Here is a 17,514-nt window from a genome sequence, read left to right as displayed (position 1 = left end):
AGATACCCTCCCCACCCCATGCACACTTCATTACTGTTTTAACAGCATCTGTTGAGTCTTCATCTGGAGCTGCAAGAGAAGGTAAGGGCCCAAAACTCAAGGGCAGCATCACACATATGTTCCTGGCTCCCAGCCTTCCCCTCCCACCACCTTTGCAGCTTTGGGCATTCACACAACTCAGTGCACTGCGGGTATTTCCTAAGTGTAATTTCTCTGCAATGCAAGCTCATTTTGCTGGGCTTGGGGTGACCAGAAATCTGTCGCACTTGGGGAGGGAAAAAAAAAAAAAAAAAAGGAAAAAAAAAAAAAAGGAACAACTTTCTCTTTTTTTTTTTTTTTTCTTCTTTTTTTGTCCTGAAGCTAAAGCAGTTCCCAAACTGCCCTGGCCTGTACAAAGCCAGAGCTAGCTGGGGCATTAGCCACAATCTTATTCCTGGCCTGATGTAGCTTCAGCAAATGCTCCGTGCTTGAGATCACGGCCGAGGGCAGCAAAGCTGTCTGCTGTAGCTGAAACCAGGAGCCACTTGCCTGCTGACAGGTCCCAAAGACAAGGAAGGCAGCACATCGAAGGGTGCAACACCTCTGCCTTAACCCCTCTGTCAACCTTTTAGACAACAACTCTGCTTTTTTTTTCTTTTAAACACAGGGATAAAACAGTATTTTTCCAGATTGCAAGGTCACTTGGAAGCATATGGACACACTGATTCACATTACAAAGACTCTGTGCCAGATTTTCCTGGGATTTACAGTAACAGCGACGGAGCTTTATAAAAACACTCATAAAAACTTGAACTTAAAAAAAAACAACAACTTACCATCCTACCAGATGACTCACAGTGGTAACTCCTATCAGTTACAGCAGTTGTGCACCAGTAGCTTTCTCATATCAGATATTCTGAGCTGATCTCATGCACTGAGAAATGCAGATCAGGCAAATGACTTTGTGGTGCTTATGCAATACCTCCTCTGCTTATTTTTGTCGGTAGCTTTTAGAACAGAGGAATGAAAGGTCCTAATGCAAAAAAATCAAATGGAGGAAGTACAATCTGACCTCCCTAACTTAATTATAAATTCTTTAAAAAATCATTCTGAAAGCTGACATCATTTTTTCCATACAGGAGAGCCTGGATGGCCGATTCTGGCCTCAGCAACTCTCAGGCACCGTTTAAAAGACTGATGGGAAAACGTAACTTCCCGTTAATGTGGGCTGATCTGAGATTACAAAACAGTCCTGTAAATAGTGTTAGTCATCACTGAACTTGGCATCAGAAAAGGCTGTTTGCTATGCTAAAGCTTCATGAAAAGCTAGAAATTATAACATTTTTTAAAATAATCTATAAATAAAAAAGGTATTAAAGCTGTGACCTGGATTTAGACAGTGCGAATTGCACGCTCTCAATACCTGCTTTATGCCACTCTCATCCCACCTTTTCGTGGTTAGTCTTTCCCTCTGCAGAGGGCCAGAAAGTTAGTCATTAGCATTAACAAGTCGAATACTTGGATGACTATGAATGGGCTTTGCTATTCGGAGGGGAACAGCATCCATTTGACACCAATCCCAAGATCCTCATTTTTGATGCTAAGTTAAATATTACACAATCTAGCAGGGTACGATGACCTTTCCAAGTCGAATCAATTAGGAAAAAACAACAATAAGACCAGCCTGAGGGCTACAAAACATAGCTTTAAAGGCTGAAAGGAGTTTCATGTCAGGGAAGAAAAGGTAAAAGGGAATTCTTACTTAATTTTATTCCGCAGCTCTAACACAGGCCAGGGAGAAACTGGTGAGCCCTCTGCAAGCTTTTTCGTTTCCAGCAAACTCCTGAGAGATGCAGTTCCAGAGCCTCCATTACTGAGACAGCTCGAGTCCCAGACGGAGCTTACCTAGTGTTCATGGAGTTGCAGATATCGAAAGGATTATTTTTATCTGTCAACAGAGTAAATTTGATACAGAACAAGGGAGGTACACAAAGACCCCCACTGTGCCATGTTAACGGAGCGCCCCTCCCGAGCATGCTGTCACTATTATCCTGGGTAAATGTGAATGGCCTGACCCACCTACGGAGAACCTAAAAGCTCTGCATTTCATTTACCAGCACATTTGCATCAAGCTCCATGCTCTCTCCGACAACTTTCGTTAAAAATGCAATCAAAGCGGCCCCAGCCACCACAGCTCTCCTGCTGGGGCTCCAATATTAATGCCACCTGAGAACACAGATTGCAAATTTAGCTGGAATTGAATCACAGTGCCAATTTACTGGGAAAAAAAATTAATCAAGTGTACTGTTTGTCCGTTTCATTTCCACAGAACAGTTGCATAACCACATGTTCGGAGCATGTTTTATTCACTGCTCACCTTCTGGAATGCACTAATACTTTAATACACCACTAATATATAACAGAATGGATAATTCACCGATTTCTCCGTCATTAAAGTGAGGCTGTTTTAATGGATAGGGTAAATTAATAGCAGAAAAATTAATCAATTAAAAAACAGGCTTACAACAGAGCTCAGTGTACCACCACTGCAAACGCCCCAGACCAATCTGTACAGCCGTGTGTGAAGAACTTTATTTCCTATGTATTATTTTACGATTAACTAGAGCAATGAGACATTAGTTGAATGGAACAGCTACCTGCCAGCCAGGAAGACAATGGGATTGTACCTGAATTCATGCTTCCCATTTAATTTATACCTGCTAATTTAATAGTGAGGTTGCAGAGTAAGCAAGTCAAATGACCTGTGCCCCTAAACCTGCCACTGCTGTTGGAGATCTGAGGGAAAGCTGACTTAAAGCAGAGTCAAACCGATTCTGTCCCAGGTGATGCTCCCAGAGAAACTAACGCTGGAAGGCAAGGCAGCCCAAAGGCTCCTTTGGCCAGGCTGGGTCCCAGCCCAGCACGTGGCCGGGGGTATGTCTCTCTCCTATCTAAAGCACCAGGAACTGAGCCTGGGGCTGATGCTTGTTCATTCATACGACAGCAAGACAACTGTGCATACCCCACTCCTGTGACAGGGACAAGCAGCCCAGCCTTTGCACAAGCCCCACGCCAGCGACCCAGCCCCAGCTCACAGACCAGTACAAGGAGCACAAGTACTACCCCTAGCAATTCAGAAAATAGTAACAGAGGAGGAAGATGTGAAATCTGGGAGCCCAACCTACGAAAATAACACAGCATTTCTGCTAGAGACAACCCAAAACCTACAATGCTGCTGCGAGCATTCCTCCTGTAACACTTGCTGTACCAGCCCTCCTTCCTCCCCAGCACAGGAGCCTTCCCATCCCCATCGGCAGGTCCAGGTACACACCACTAACCCTCCACAGAGCAGCTTTGCCCCGGCTGAGGAGAACAATGCCGAGACTGGTCAAAGTGAGCTTAGCAATTTCAGAAAATTTACTTCTGCAGAGATTAACAAAGGGAGGTTTCGAAATCCGCACTGCTGAGTATGAACTTTCAGCTTTTTCCAGCTTGGCTGGATATAACTGGTTTGGTTTTAAATGTTTCAGTGAATTAACGAGTTAGGTTGTTAATGCAAAACATTCATTCCACGCAGTGCCAAGGTCCCCAGTTAGAAGATTAATTTCTGCGACCTTTTGCAAACCTCGCCTAGAAACAACAACCAGAAAACCCACCAGGCAGTACCACCAGCCAGCCAGTGCATAGCCAGGCACAGCAGCTCCGGTCCCACCACCCAGGCATGGGGACAACAGGACAGCCACCCTTCTCTGCCCCAGCCCAGCCCAGCTCCTGGGTGCCCACCCAGGGGACAAGGCTCCATGCGGACATATAGGATGGCTACGTCCTCTCCTGTGGCCTCTGGTGTTTGATGCAGTTCTGCTGAAGAGTGAATGCTCAGTCAAAAAAAAAAAATTGACACCAAAATAGAAGTAAAATAACAGTTTTCTCAACATTTGCAGTCCTGCTAGGCAGGCAGACACACTCCCCAGGTCAGAGACAAAGGTGATGTTTCTGCCTCATAGGAAGCCAAGTACAATATTGGCACTTTAAATAATAGCGGTTTGTTTTTAAGTTGAAACTCTGCAGGCCCCAGCTGATAGTATAATATGGGGGGTGAAAAAGAAAAAAAAATATTAAAAAAATCAAAGGAGGAAAAAAACATTGATGTTTAAGAGTTTTTGTCTCTCCCCTTTAGGCTCTACCTCCAGCTAAGCCCAGAAGATGCACATCTATCTTTGGGAAGCCCACACACGACTTCCCAACTCCCCGCTGGTAATTAGCAAGTAAAGACCAGTAAATAAAAGATCCCTGTGGGCAGCACAAATGAGTGGGTGCTCTCTGCAGCACCCAGACACATGGGCTGAGCCACCTTCCCCTTCCAACCACCAAGCATCCCACCGTGCTTCACAGCAGGTCCTCCCCAGCATGGCAGCCTCCCAGTCTGCTCTGGGCAGAGCTGGGTGCCAGCTCCATAGCCTGGGACCGGGTGTACTTACCTGGGTGCTGGGGAGAGGAGGACAAACAGGTCCACGCAGCAGCGAGTGCAGGGTGCAGGCGTACATGGGGCACAGCCCCACGACTGCCCCTGTTGCCAGCCACGGTAGTCCTGGGGCTGGGCATTAACACTTGTTCTGCATTTGGAGTCTGTTCATGAGAAATCATACAGGGGTTTTACCAGTTTTATTAATTTATTGCCAAAACATGCCTGGTGCAGGCTGGCAGGAGAGGAAGGCTGGAGACTCCTGCATTTTCTAGACCCAGGTGAGAAGGGGCAAAGGCTCGTTCCCCAGCCAGACACTGACACTAGCTCTCACCTGGGTTTCATCGCCATGGACTTGGAGTCACAGGTTTTGGTTACAACAAAAGCATAACGAAACACAGGGAGAGGGCATGCAGCAGCATCACCAACAGGCTTCAGGGACAGGGACACAGTTCCCTGCCAGGAATAGGGCAGCTATTGCTAATCCATCCCATGGACAAGCTATATGGATGGACATGCTCCAGCAACTCAGCAAAGACCTCTCCAGGCTACATCCCTGTGATTCAATACAGACACAGTTAGAGGGAACAGCCCACCTCTCCAGAGCAAATCCCAATTTCCCGAGCGCAGACAGGACCTCTCTTTTAGTTGCGCCAGCATGGCTCTGTAACAGAGAAGAAAAGGCAAGATTTGGCAGGGCTGAGCTCCTCTGTTCCCAGTCTGCGGCTGTACAACCCAGCTAGCTGGGGTTCAGCATCCTCCCTGAGTAAATCTGCAAAGCCTGCAGCTGGAAGGGAAGTCACGGGATGGGACCATCTCCAGCAGCCTAAAAATGCCAGCAGCAGAGCATCACCCTGGCTCCCGTGCACATCTTCACGCCATGCCCTCGCCTAAGGCTGGCACCTGTAGGTACCATCTGCCACCCAGAGCCTGGTCCACAACCGAGATGAAGGTTGTGACACACTTAATTCTCTTGGGGTTTAATCCCATACGGGACTGCAAGTTCCCATGAATGAACAGTTAATGAGATTTGCCCCTCCAGAGTAGATTTCTACCACACTAACACTGCGCGCACTCAAAATTCAGGTGCTCTCAACAAGAGCAAGGAAAGCAACCAGCAATAAAATAAACGCAACCCAAGAGAAGCCACGCAGGCAAGAAAAGCCTCTTCATATCTTATTATTTTGCACTGCACAAATGTACAAACACACAGAGAAATATCAGCAGTTTTGAGCTTCAAGCAGCATCACAGTCAACATTTGTATTAAGGAACAATTTCTCTTTATGTCGACTGGTCAGGGTGCTTTGTAGCTTAAGCCTGGCTTTGAAAACGCGGGTACAGTCTAAAGGCAGGGGAAGCTGGTTGACCGAACAATCGTATTCATTCTCCATTACTTGGCAGGCCCAGAGTAGAAAAGCGTCTTTTCCATTTAGGCTAGTTAAACAGAGCTATTCATTAAAATTTCACCCTTCTACAAACTGCTGTACTTCTCCATTTAAAATTTGCCTTTCTCCTCTGCCCTGCGACACTCCTCATCGCCCCGTTTCAAGTCATCACCCATTTACGAGCTGTGTTTTTGGATTGCTCTCGTGCTTCCATAACAGCAGCAACTCGCCTTTGCCATCGTTACCTGGGTAGAGGCTGGCTTGCTGCCTTAGCACTCAGGGACTAATGGTAATTATCTCTGCTTTTTTTTTTTTTTTTTTTTTCCAGATGAGCACAAAACTGTGTGAGATGGAAGGCTAGAAAGGGGTGGCTGAAACAGAATGCGATTAAAGTATAAAAATAGGTCACTAGGATAATATAACCTTTAGACTATTGGCAATGTGCCCCCCTTAGAGACAAGCCTGCGTGCTATATTTCAGGAGAACGTCAGGAATAATAAAAAAAAAAAAACAACACACATCAAAACAAAACCACTGATCATCCCTCAGAGCTTTGCGTGCTTCTGTTTGAACATCACTAACATTAATTCACTCCTTTTCCTCTGCCCTCATCCATTTGATCAAGCACAAAATAAACCGTTATGCAATCATACCATTAACATCTTCCAAAAAAATAATAATCTGTTTTGGCATAGAGGCTTCATTACAGATTTGCTCCAAGTTACACTACCTTAGCAGGGTTCACAGTCCCAGCATCCCAGGGACCCACCTCCATAGCTTCAATCCTCACATTTTGTCCATCTTGCAAAACATTCCTGGCATTCCCCCAAAAGGAAAAGGTCCAGCAGACAGATAATCATCTCTCGACAGAGCCAGCTCTAAGGTTAACAGGTTAATGCTACCAGCAGAGGACACCAGATAGCATTAACGGAGCTTCAAGAAGTCCCTCAGCTCATTGGTATCTGGGTCTCCCATCACCTCGCACTCAGCTGGTGAATACCAGCGGGTTGGTTTGTGCCTGAACGGAACAGTATGAGAACATTGACCATGTTTATAAATGCACAGGAGCTCCAGTTTCACCCCCTTGTGCCTTCTCCAGGAGGTTTTCTTTTTGCTTGCACTGCCAGGGATCTGTTTGCAATTGCAGCTTGATCACAGGCACCTCCAACGGCCCCACACAGGTCCGTAATATTCTGCCACCCCACGTTCAGACTTGCTACACACCTTGCGATCCCACGCCTAGAGCTCATTACCAAGCATCACCCTTTAGGTAGAGCAAGACCAGCTTTGGCAGATGCAGCCCATTGGAATGCAAGTGAAAAGGGTTAGGTTACACCTAAAATATACTTCTTCATATTTTTATTATCTGAAATTACTGAACTGGCTCCAAGCTAAAAAACTATTGGGAAGCTCAGAGTAAAGACACCCAGTTCCCAAAGCAAAATGAGAACCAGAGGTAGATCTTGGTCCACGTTAAATTTCTGACAAGGATACTTAAGTCTTTTAAATCAGCAGGAAATGCTTGGCCAAGCTGGTGAGAAGTTCACAAGTGCTCAGTGGCAACAGGGCACACAAAACACAGAAGCCCACCGTGCTCCCAGCGCTGCTGCAGCCTGCCCAGTCCCAAGGAGTCATTTTGGGGGAAGCCTCTGAGCCCATGTTTCTGAAGCACTTCTGCTCAGAACCCCATCTCAAGGTTTGCACATCCACCTCCATATGGCTGACCCTATCTGGGGGCCACCACCCAAATTTGGGAACCACAGCTCTAGATGCTAGCACGTTTGTTGTTAAAAGAACACCAGCATCAGCTTTTATACCAGCACTGAAACGATCCTGCTGCAGAACCACAAACCCAAAAGCTTGCTAGAGGGTCACATGGTTTTCTCACTGAGCATCCAAGTCCCTTGTGCAATGAAGAAACACTGAAGACGGGCTGACCACCAGTTACCAAGCAGCCCCGTAAGGGACAGACCTGCAGCAATTCCAGGGAAGTAAAGAGTGTCCAGAGTTTTAAAACAAGATATGGGTGGGAAGGACTAAACCAACCTACTAAATAGTACCAGACAGCAAATGTAGGGTGCTGGAGCTGATCCTCTGCAGCACAGACTGAAGAGCAGCAGAGTGCTGCAGCCCCTTCCCAGTGGAGCATTTTCGGATGACTTCATCCACCATGCCCTTTACAACATGCTAGCTTCAAGAGCTGCGCTACGTTCTGGCCCAGCATCAGCTCCCATTCCCCCACTTACGGTTGCTATAATCAAAAAGACAACTGCAAAATACTTGGGCTGAAAGCAAGGAAACGGGGTTTGGCAGGTCAGGATCGAGGATTTTTTTTATATATTTTTTTTTTCCTCATCCCCTGTGGATCCTGCCTCAGAGTCGTCCTTTCAGACCTTGAGCGCAGTCGATGGCTTTTGCAGCTTATTGAGTCCACTGGTTTATGGCAATGTTTTTCTGCTCACTGAACTGGCTCATTCTTTTAGCAGAACAAACTGTTCCACGTTGAGGCAGGAGTTGGCTGTGTTTTAACAAAGGATTTTTCCCTTCTGACAGTGTTTTGCAAAAGACCCAAAAAAAGGAGTTTGGAGCCAAGTTACAAAAGGTCAGGAGAGGCGAGTCAAGCACTGGGTGTAGTTCCTGTATGTCACAGCCAGTCAAGGAAATGGGTGGGGAGAAGAGGAATGGCATTTCGAGCTGCAATAATATGTATAAAGCGATATTAATGAGGAATGGGCTTTTGAATGAGGATGGCAAGTATGCAGGCACTATAATTTTTGCTTTACAAGTGCAGGCTTGTTAGGTAGGCTGAGGTCTCTGCAATCATTTATCCCTGTGAAGTATGCATTTGAGAGAGTTCAAGTAGCACTAGCAGCAAGAAAAAGGCAGTCTTATTTGCCTCCCCTCCCCAAGCTGATTTCAAGGAGCTACCATACTCTCATCTCCCGCCAGCCAAATGAATATTCAAAAGGCTTTTGCCAAGCAAACGCCAGTCAATCACCTGCACACAATGCTGGGGGAAAGAAATACTGGGCTGAGAGACCTGCGTGGGACTGGCACCTTGCCCCTCTGCTGTAGCATCCCAGCCATTTTTAACGTGGTGCAAGGGACTCCTGCAGAGATTTGCTGGTGCCGCGGCTGCTCTGCCTGCTCCTTTCCCGGCCATGCAGCAGGACACCACCGCTAAAGCAGAGCTGTGGCGTGGAGGACAAGCATTCACTAGCGAGGGTGCTGTGGGTGGAGAAGGAGCCCAGCACTGTGGTCCCAGCAGCACAGCCCTCCCCAGGGAGCTAGTGACAGGTCTTCCCTCTCCTCTTCTAGAGGCATTTTTGGCAGTGGATGGACAGGTTCCTGGTGAGGTCCCACTCCCTGCTCAGCAGTGGCTGGTAGGGTTAGGGTCTTTCTGTGCTATGCACTGTGCGTGGACAAACCAAGATGGCCAATTCTGGCCTTGCAGATGTTGGAAGAAGGGGAGCCAAGGGGATCTGCAACAGTTGACAGCATGCAATGCCTAATACTCAAGCTTTTCCAGGCCTCAGAGGATCCCTGAATAGAAAGAAACCACCCACCACTGGAACAGAGCCACTTTTGTGGCTGGAAGGGGCAGATGTTCAACCCCATACAACAATGCAACACAACAGTTGAGACTGTAAGTGAAGAACGCTGCATCCACTTAAAACTGAAGAGGGAAATCAGGGACACCATCTAATTCTAGAACTACCATTTGGTCCTGATGCTTACAGTTCACATACCTGCTCTGCAGGAGTAGCACAGGGTTTTCTTCCACTGCCTTAAATAGACAGTACCCTGGCCTAAAGCGCTGAACCACAAGACCTTCAGAAGCATATGGTCAGACTGGCAAGTGTTCAGCTCCTTCGGCTAGAACACCATTTTCAAAAGAAGTCCAGCTCCTTTTTAGTACCTACATAAGTGACAGACTTCCCGAAGTCCCCACTTCCCAGCAGGTCCTGCTGACACAGCGAAGGGCGGACCACTGAGAGGGCTCAGCATCCTAATGGCCAAACTCTTTGCTAAGACATGCCTGATGAGAAGCCGAGCTTCAGAAGCCCTCGCCACAGCTAAGAGGTGCTCCACCACTCAGCGGCCAAGAAGAACGGGCATGGAGAACGACATCGTCCCTGCTGCTGAACCCTCATCTGCTGACAGCCGAGAGCTCACAGGACACAACCTTCTCCCTTGCTCTGAAACATTCACCATTTCTTTTGGGATTGATAGTAAGAGAAAAATGGATTTGGGATTTTATTTGATATTTCCATGGGCAAGATCCAGGCATCCAAATCGTGCACCTGCCAGCCAAACATACTACTTGTCATTCGCTCTCTGGTTTGAAAACTGTTATTTGTTCAAAACCATTTGTCAAGCCACTCTGGACAGTACGCAGGGACACAGAACGAAGTTCAAAGTTCAGAGGTTATTTGTGATATGAACCGTGCTTGTCCAGACTCTTCCTCCAGCTGTTTAGTGACACTTGGAATGGATTGTCCTTACTGGAGAGTCAATTATTTTTTTTAGTTGAAAACTCACCATCCTCTGTAGGTCAGCTGTGAGCTGTAAGCATCCCAGTTATTTACTGCTGGAAGCTAAAGGAATTTCCTTACTCTCAGAAGACAGATATTTAAAATTAGTTTCAAGTACAGTTGCGATAAACAAATAATGTTCTCCTCCTTTCTCTCTCCTGGTTTTTTGGTTGTTTTTTAAATCACGCCTGCTGTCTAACCAGCCTTTCCCTTAGCTGCCCTCTGCAACTCCTCGGTTAAAAATTCATTCACAAGGACGCAGGGGACATCTAAGAAAACCCAGCAAAGCCTGACCCCTGCTTTCAGAGCTCTCCCTTTGACACTCGATTCCCCAGGGACCTCATTTTTTGAACACCATTTTAAAAAATCCAACCCACCCGGTATGTGGCTTTTTTTGCCCCTTCCTCTGAAGGGCAGAAGGTTGGGAGTTGGGTTGTTACCTTCTGCAGGGGACAGGGGCTCTGGACTTCAGCTCCCTGCCGACAGGCAGCCGGCGGGGTCTCGCTGGCTGGAAGATGAGCTCCCCAACCCACTCCACCTACCCTGCTCGGCAGCTGGGGATGGAAACAGCTTTCAGCAGACTGATGAGGAAAACAAGAGGTGTTTTTAAATGGCACGATGGCCCAAGTAAAGGGTTTTGGGGTTTTGGACTGAGGTCTCCTGCAAGCCTTTATTCAAAATATTGATGTACTCAGCAATTTGTGGCTCACAAGGCCTTGATAGGAGGAGATTCTTTTTAAAAAAAATCAGGCATGCTGGGAGAATTGCTTCCTTGCCATGTGTTAGCGAGTCTACCCATGAACCGCCAGCAATTACTAAGCCTGCACTCTGTATTCAAAGCTCTACACAATAGAGTTTATTATTTTTAAGCCTTTCAGACATCAATGGAGCGAACTTAAGAGAGCTATTTGGAAGATTAAGATACAAACACCACCATATTATTCAATTTAGCTCCAACACTGAACACTTATTTCTGTAAAGAGTCACAGCTAATATTACATTTCCAACTGCCAACAAAGACAAATACTTACAGCTTTAAGTCACATTGCTGCATGGTCTTGTAAACCAAATTCCGGAAATAAGAACAAGGAAATTACTATCATTATGCAAATACTGCCCAATTACTGCCATGCCGTACCAAACCAATCTTCAGGTCTTGGCCACAGGCTTCAAAAATACACCCACAGACACCACAACCCCAGGAACTCCCCGCTTTCTGTGCGTGCAGCCAGGTGTGAAGTTAGTAGTGTATCTCCAATAGCTGTATTGGATGAGTTTTCTAAGTATTTTATGTTCATACTAGTGCAGAGAGGCTTGCTACCACCTCACTGCCCCAGTCCCTGCTTAGGACGGTCCCGTGGGGGACAGCAGCAGCTCTGGGTTTTGACAACGATGTGCCAACCCCAAGGGTTCCGGCCACGTGTGCTTGGCTCTTGCTCCCATATTCTCTGTCCGAGTGGGAGAAACCTTGGTCCCATCCCCACAAGCAGGTGCTGGCTCACCTTGAGGGAACAAGACTCTTGCTTTTCCAAAGAGCTCTGCACAGCTCCCTTTGCAGAATGAGGACATCTGGGCCAACCTCTCACTCCCAGCAAAGCGTTTCCATCAATTCTTCACCAGACAGGCGAGGCTGCCTATCAGTACTGAGCTCCTGTTTCCTACAGCCTGCTGTTGCACGGGTACAGAGCAGCTTTCTGGCACTTGTGTAATTTACAGAGACTGTTGAGTAATATTCCTTTCAAAAACCCACACGAATTACTAAAAAAAAAAAAAAAGAAAGAAAAAAAATCCAAGCCATAAATGTAGACTGGTCCCAGGACTTTTTGGCCCTTCCTGTGACAACAGCAAATAAGAGTTTATTAGTAGCTGCTTTATTTGCCCAAATCAGATGTGCAGACAGGTGACATAAAGGGAAAACAGGGAAAGGATTTGTGCCTGTTTTCTATCGTTATGCTGCTTAAAGGAGAGCCGACTGCTCCATTTTGCCCTCTTGAAGCCATGCCACCCTTCGCAAACAATTCCGTGAGTTAGACAAGACTGGGTGCAGGACTAGCAGGATGGGAACGACATCCTTCCATAGGAATGCAGGAATAAACCAAGGAATGAAATGAAATAAGACTCAGTAAAAATAAAAAAAATCAGTTTGCCTATTTGAAGGCTCTCATTCCATCATAAGAACTGATTTAACTTGAAGCCTTTGGAGAAAAGCTGCCTTTCTGGAATCTAAAATTGCCCAGCATTTCAACCACACATGGAAAAGTTCTCATGGCAAAGTGTACCATGGATAACATAAATATTCCTGATTTACACCACCAAAAGTATCACGGCCTATGTTATAATCTGAGAGAAACAAAGATCAAGACTTCCTCCTTTTTTTTCAGAAATAAATGAACCAGTGTAAAACATTCACCAGCATCATTAGGATGAATGGCAGACTATACATTATTAACTCTGTTTAACATAACTAAGAAAACAGCAGAATGAACTAAACTGCAGGAGGAGTCAGCACAGGGGACGATAATGTAAAAATAACATTTATGCTGTGTCAGCAGGTAGTCTGCAAATACAGGAATGGGGACGACCAGCTGGCTTGGGGGCTTACTAATGGCATGATGGAGCCTTTCATTTCTAGGGCAGCAGTCCAAACCATATTCACATTAGCAGAATGTGGTCCTCCAGGCACCAGCTTTCTTCCTTGGGCTGGGAGAGAGCAGACTTGGAAGCAGCTTAATGATATTGCACCAAAATGACAGCGTGTCACACTGGAGAAAGCTCAGGACAGCAGGAACTCCCTCCACACACAAGCCCATAATCACCTGCCGGCAAAAGATTAAGCGAATAGATGCCTGCAGCATCAGGGGAGCACGGAGAGGAAGAGTTCACTCAGTGGGACTCGTCCTCAGTTAAGCTAGGAGCATATGAGGCAGCTTCACAGTGAAACCCACGATGTTCTTCATGTTCTTAAAATCAATCACACAAGTCCTTGCGTCAGTCAGGCTGCTCGCCCAAGCGGCCAGGATCAGGCAGAGCTGCCGAGCGAGAGGGTTCATGAAGTGAGCTCTCCATGGATTAATGCTGTAAAACTGTACGTACCTTCCAGTGACAGCTGGGAAAGTGGTTTGCAGCACTATCCAAAGCACCGCAGAGCCATACTCCCACTGTTTTTAAGGTTCCTCTAGACCATCTGCTTTCACACCTAAAGGACTCAGCAACTGCTAGGGGCAGCCCCCAAAACTCAAGGCCAGCTGCTCCTATCCGCACCCTTCATCCTCGCTCCCCTTCTAAAATGGGGCAAGTCTCGTCACTACCTGGCAAGTGCTAACGAGTGGTGAAAAGCTGCTAGTAAAGAAAGTACCTTTGCCTTTCAAATCACTCGAGCTGCCGTGTTGGGCAAGGTGCCGTGGGACTGCAGCTGCCCACCAGCCAAGGGCTGCTCCCAGGAGGATACACAGGTCCCACTTGCCTGTCCCCCAGAACACGCAGGTGTTCTGAAATGGTTCACGGCAGATCACTTACCTTAGGAAACTGCTACCAGCCTCCCCCCTTGCTGCCTGGCATTTTCTCCTCATCCCTCCTCTCCTCTGCCAGTGGTTATTTCCATGGCATTTTTGATTGTCCCCATGAGACACTTGCTGAACCTCTCTCCAGAGCTCCAATATCCTCCAAGAGACAACTCTGAAGGCTCCCAGAAGTCACACATCTGCGTGATCTTCCACACACATACACGCCAGCCTGGAGCTTACCCTCCCCAGTACAGAAAGCAGCTTGAACGATTAAAAGACCCACAACTTCGGGAAAAGTCCACAGCCTTAAATGTGTGCTGTCCCACCATGAGGACCACACAAACCATGCAATGGGAAAAGAAGGTGGTTAGACAGGAGTGCTTAAAGATACCACATCCTTTACATCAACAGGTTGATTTCTTCCCTTTTACCAGTGTGGGTCCTGCTCTTTAAGATACAGTTTTACTCCAGGAGGGTTCCCAGCTAGAGGCAGAGTCTGAGGGAACAGCTGGCAGACCTACCTGCAGTCTGAGCTTTGCAACCCCCTGGTCTAGAAGCAGCTCCAGCCTCTTATCCTCTCCTGGAGAGCACACACTGCCAGCTGCCCAGCCTCACAGCATCCCACCTGGCATGTCACTAACTCCAGATACCTTGAAGAGGAAAGCTTTTGGGGTTTGGGAAGGGCAGAACAGAGTTGAAAGAAAAGCTTCTGTCCAAAAGGGATGGATGGATGGATTCTCTGGGCCACGGTGTGATACAAATTTCATATGACAGATATTCCCACCAAAGATGAAAGAGCTGGCCCCAATTTACAATCTGCTGCTAAGTTGCTTCGGGGTGCTTCTCAACAGCCTGCACAAGCCGTTAAACCCAGCTATATGACACAGGCGAATACAGGTATCCATATTTGTGTTACTTCTGGAGAGTCAGATATTCCCCGGGAGCATTTTTACCCACCCACAAACACGAGGCCAAATTTTCCGCCACGTCTCAAAGATGCTCATTTCCATCCACTCAATCCCAGCATCCCACACTGGCTGGAGCTCAGTCACCGATACGGGGAGGGGGGGGGGGCGGTCTCAGGCCAGCAGCTCTCCCAGATCCACCCCAGACCGTCAGGCTCTACAGAGGGAAGAGGGGCTGCATGCCATTGGATGAAGGAGGTTCAGCATCACTCCTCCTGCAGCTCCGCTGCACCCAAAATGCAGGCAACTGGAGGCAGCTCCTGCGCTGCCTGGATGTGGCCATCATGTGGAGGCTTCCCATGGGCTTATCCCTTGGGAATGGCAAGGAATCTTCACGGCACAATGTGGGAGCCAGCAAGGCCCCTGCTCCCCCCCCTGTTGTCTGCCTTCCCAACCAGGAGGTTTTAGCATGTTTCAGGGGCGCTGGAAAGCCTCTCTTGACCCTTAGGAAGGGGTAAAAGGGGTGGTCAGCACTGCTACCCCCACTGGAAAGGGGGAACAGGAGCAAGGAGGGATGAAACAATCTGCCCGAGGTACGTCTGCACGCTGAAGTGGGGAGCAGCACCACATGCCAGCATCTTTCCTCACAAAGCCATCACCACTCCCTAGCACCCACCCAGGTTTAAAGCAGAAAGGCAGCACAGGCGCAAACACAGAATACTACAATAAAGGAAAACTTTATGCTGAGGCCAAAGAAACACCAGAAACCTGCTCTACCCCAACTGACCATCAATTTGAAGCTAAAGAACTGAAAGCAGCACTAAGGAAGGCTTCTCAGCTCAAGGAGCAGCTAATGACCTCGCTGGTGTACACCTGCAGTCGGGCAGGGAGCCCCAGGATCTCACCTATAAAACCATTTCAACGATCATCCTGTTCCATTTTCCCCAGGAGAACAGAAGAAAGGCCTGTAAGATGGTCATGCTTTCTACTCCATCCAGGTTCTTCACACACCAGTTATGGAAAAGGGTACGGACCGCCCTCCCACTGCCACAGCTCCTGGCTGGAAGGGAAATGCTGTCACCAGTGTGTTACAGAAAGGGAAATGAGGCACGCAGCAATTGCAAATAACTCGCCCAAGGTCACAGGAAGCTTATAGAAAGCAAGTAATTGAACCCAGGACTTGTAAGTCCCCAGTCTAGTTATTTAACAGAGATCATCCTTTTAATGGGTCACCTTTAGTCAGAAACCCTCCCAGTTTGCAGACAAAAGCGCTGCCAGGAGATTATGCTGAAATACACTGGCACAGAGAATTATTACGAGTTTCCCTTCCAGCCCAACAAGCTCAAAGGGTTGTTTTGGAAGTAAAATAAATTAAAACTTGCAGCACATTCAGTGTGCTGGAACAGACAACTCCCTAAGCACTGCAGACAGCTGAACCACCAAAGCGCTTATAAGGCTGCAGATCAAGCTGGGAGATAAGAAGGTGTTTTACCTCCGCATTAATCGCTTTGTTTTGAAGGGTGGCCTCCAGTGAGAGCTTACCAGTTCCCCAGTTTCACCTTGGATTTGCATCTTCATTCATAAATACTTATGGATGAAACAGAATATTGCAGCCTTAGCACTGAGCCAAACATCAAAAAGCCTTTTTCCCTTCACCCGAGGCCTCTCCTTGAACCTGGCACGCAATCAGTTTGTGTTGCTGCAAAAACAACCAAATGGACTTTATCCGCGCTTTCATGGGCCACGGACACAGCTCTATTCCGTCCTAAAGGAATCTGCGTACAGCGTCTCTCAGCATACCCCAGTCCATCTACAGAAACTAGAAATGGCCTTCGCTGGAGCCTTCTATACCCTCAGCGCAGCCCTACCAGGCAGGGCTGGTTGAAGGCATCTCAGCAGCATCCAGGCTGGCTGCTCCTGCAAGTCTGCGGGGTGGGGACAGCCACTGTTGGAGCCCCAGCAGTGCCACCTCCCCACATACCCCGGTGCCTTCCTGGGGGACAGCTCATCTTGCTCACAGAGCCACGAGGAACAGCAGAGCCCAGGCTGCAGCATCACTCTGTGCCCCAAACCCCTCTGACCTCCAGCATGGGAGAAGCCCATGCACATGGAAACAGGAACTGCAAAACAAATCCTTCCAGCAGACAGATGCAATTTTTAATACAACAGACAATCAAACCATGTCCGTGGGTATCTACAGTGCTCAGATAATTTTCAGCTGATGACAAATAGTGAAAGTGTTGGGCAATAGGTTTGGAAAGGGCCACGCAGGATGGAATTTGCCTTTCAAGCAATACAATGCAGCCTGCACAGGAGGGAGTCAAAACAGTTAGTGCAGGTCTAGCCAAGAAGTTTATGCAGCATTTAAGCATCCAGTGGCCACATCTTTCTGGGTACAAGCAATTTAATTTGTCACACTGATACTGTATACATGTCCCCAGCAGACAGGTCAATAAGAGATAAGAGTAGGGAGGGAGGGATGAGGGGGGTTGCCTCAGGACAACTGTGTCTGAGCTGCAAGTGGGGAAAACTTTAGTTACACATCCTGACTGGGGAGATATGAAAATGAAAACAGAGGTAGATCCCTTTGGTCAGTTCTCAAAACAGCTTCACAGCTCCATGCTCAGGGCTACGGCCACCTGCCTGGGGAACGATGAGCCCTCTTCAGTGCTAATCCCCAACCATCACCTTCCTGGGGAGCACCAAACTCCATCAGCTCAACGGGAAGAGAGAAGAAAAAGAAC

The 17,514-nt window shown here is 47.6% G+C and overlaps 1 protein-coding gene across 4 annotated transcripts in view; it reads right to left on the bottom strand.

The window, feature by feature from the left end:
• The window catches only part of ZHX3 (zinc fingers and homeoboxes 3), a 50,401-nt gene that overhangs the window by 10,814 nt on the left and 22,073 nt on the right, over positions 1-17,514 (bottom strand). The window contains exon 3 of one of the 4 annotated variants that reach the window (XM_037402543.1): positions 4,458-5,105. The exons of 2 other annotated variants lie outside the window; for them this stretch is intronic. The gene's annotated coding sequence lies outside the window, so the exon portion shown is untranslated. One more of the 4 variants, XM_037402544.1, reaches the window with a different exon arrangement.

Source organism: Falco rusticolus, chromosome 10 (assembly GCF_015220075.1).
Source record: "Falco rusticolus isolate bFalRus1 chromosome 10, bFalRus1.pri, whole genome shotgun sequence".
In the NCBI taxonomy this organism is placed as follows: domain Eukaryota; kingdom Metazoa; phylum Chordata; class Aves; order Falconiformes; family Falconidae; genus Falco; species Falco rusticolus.
Note: the sequence above shows the minus strand (reverse complement) of the source record. Positions and strands in the feature narration are given on the sequence as shown.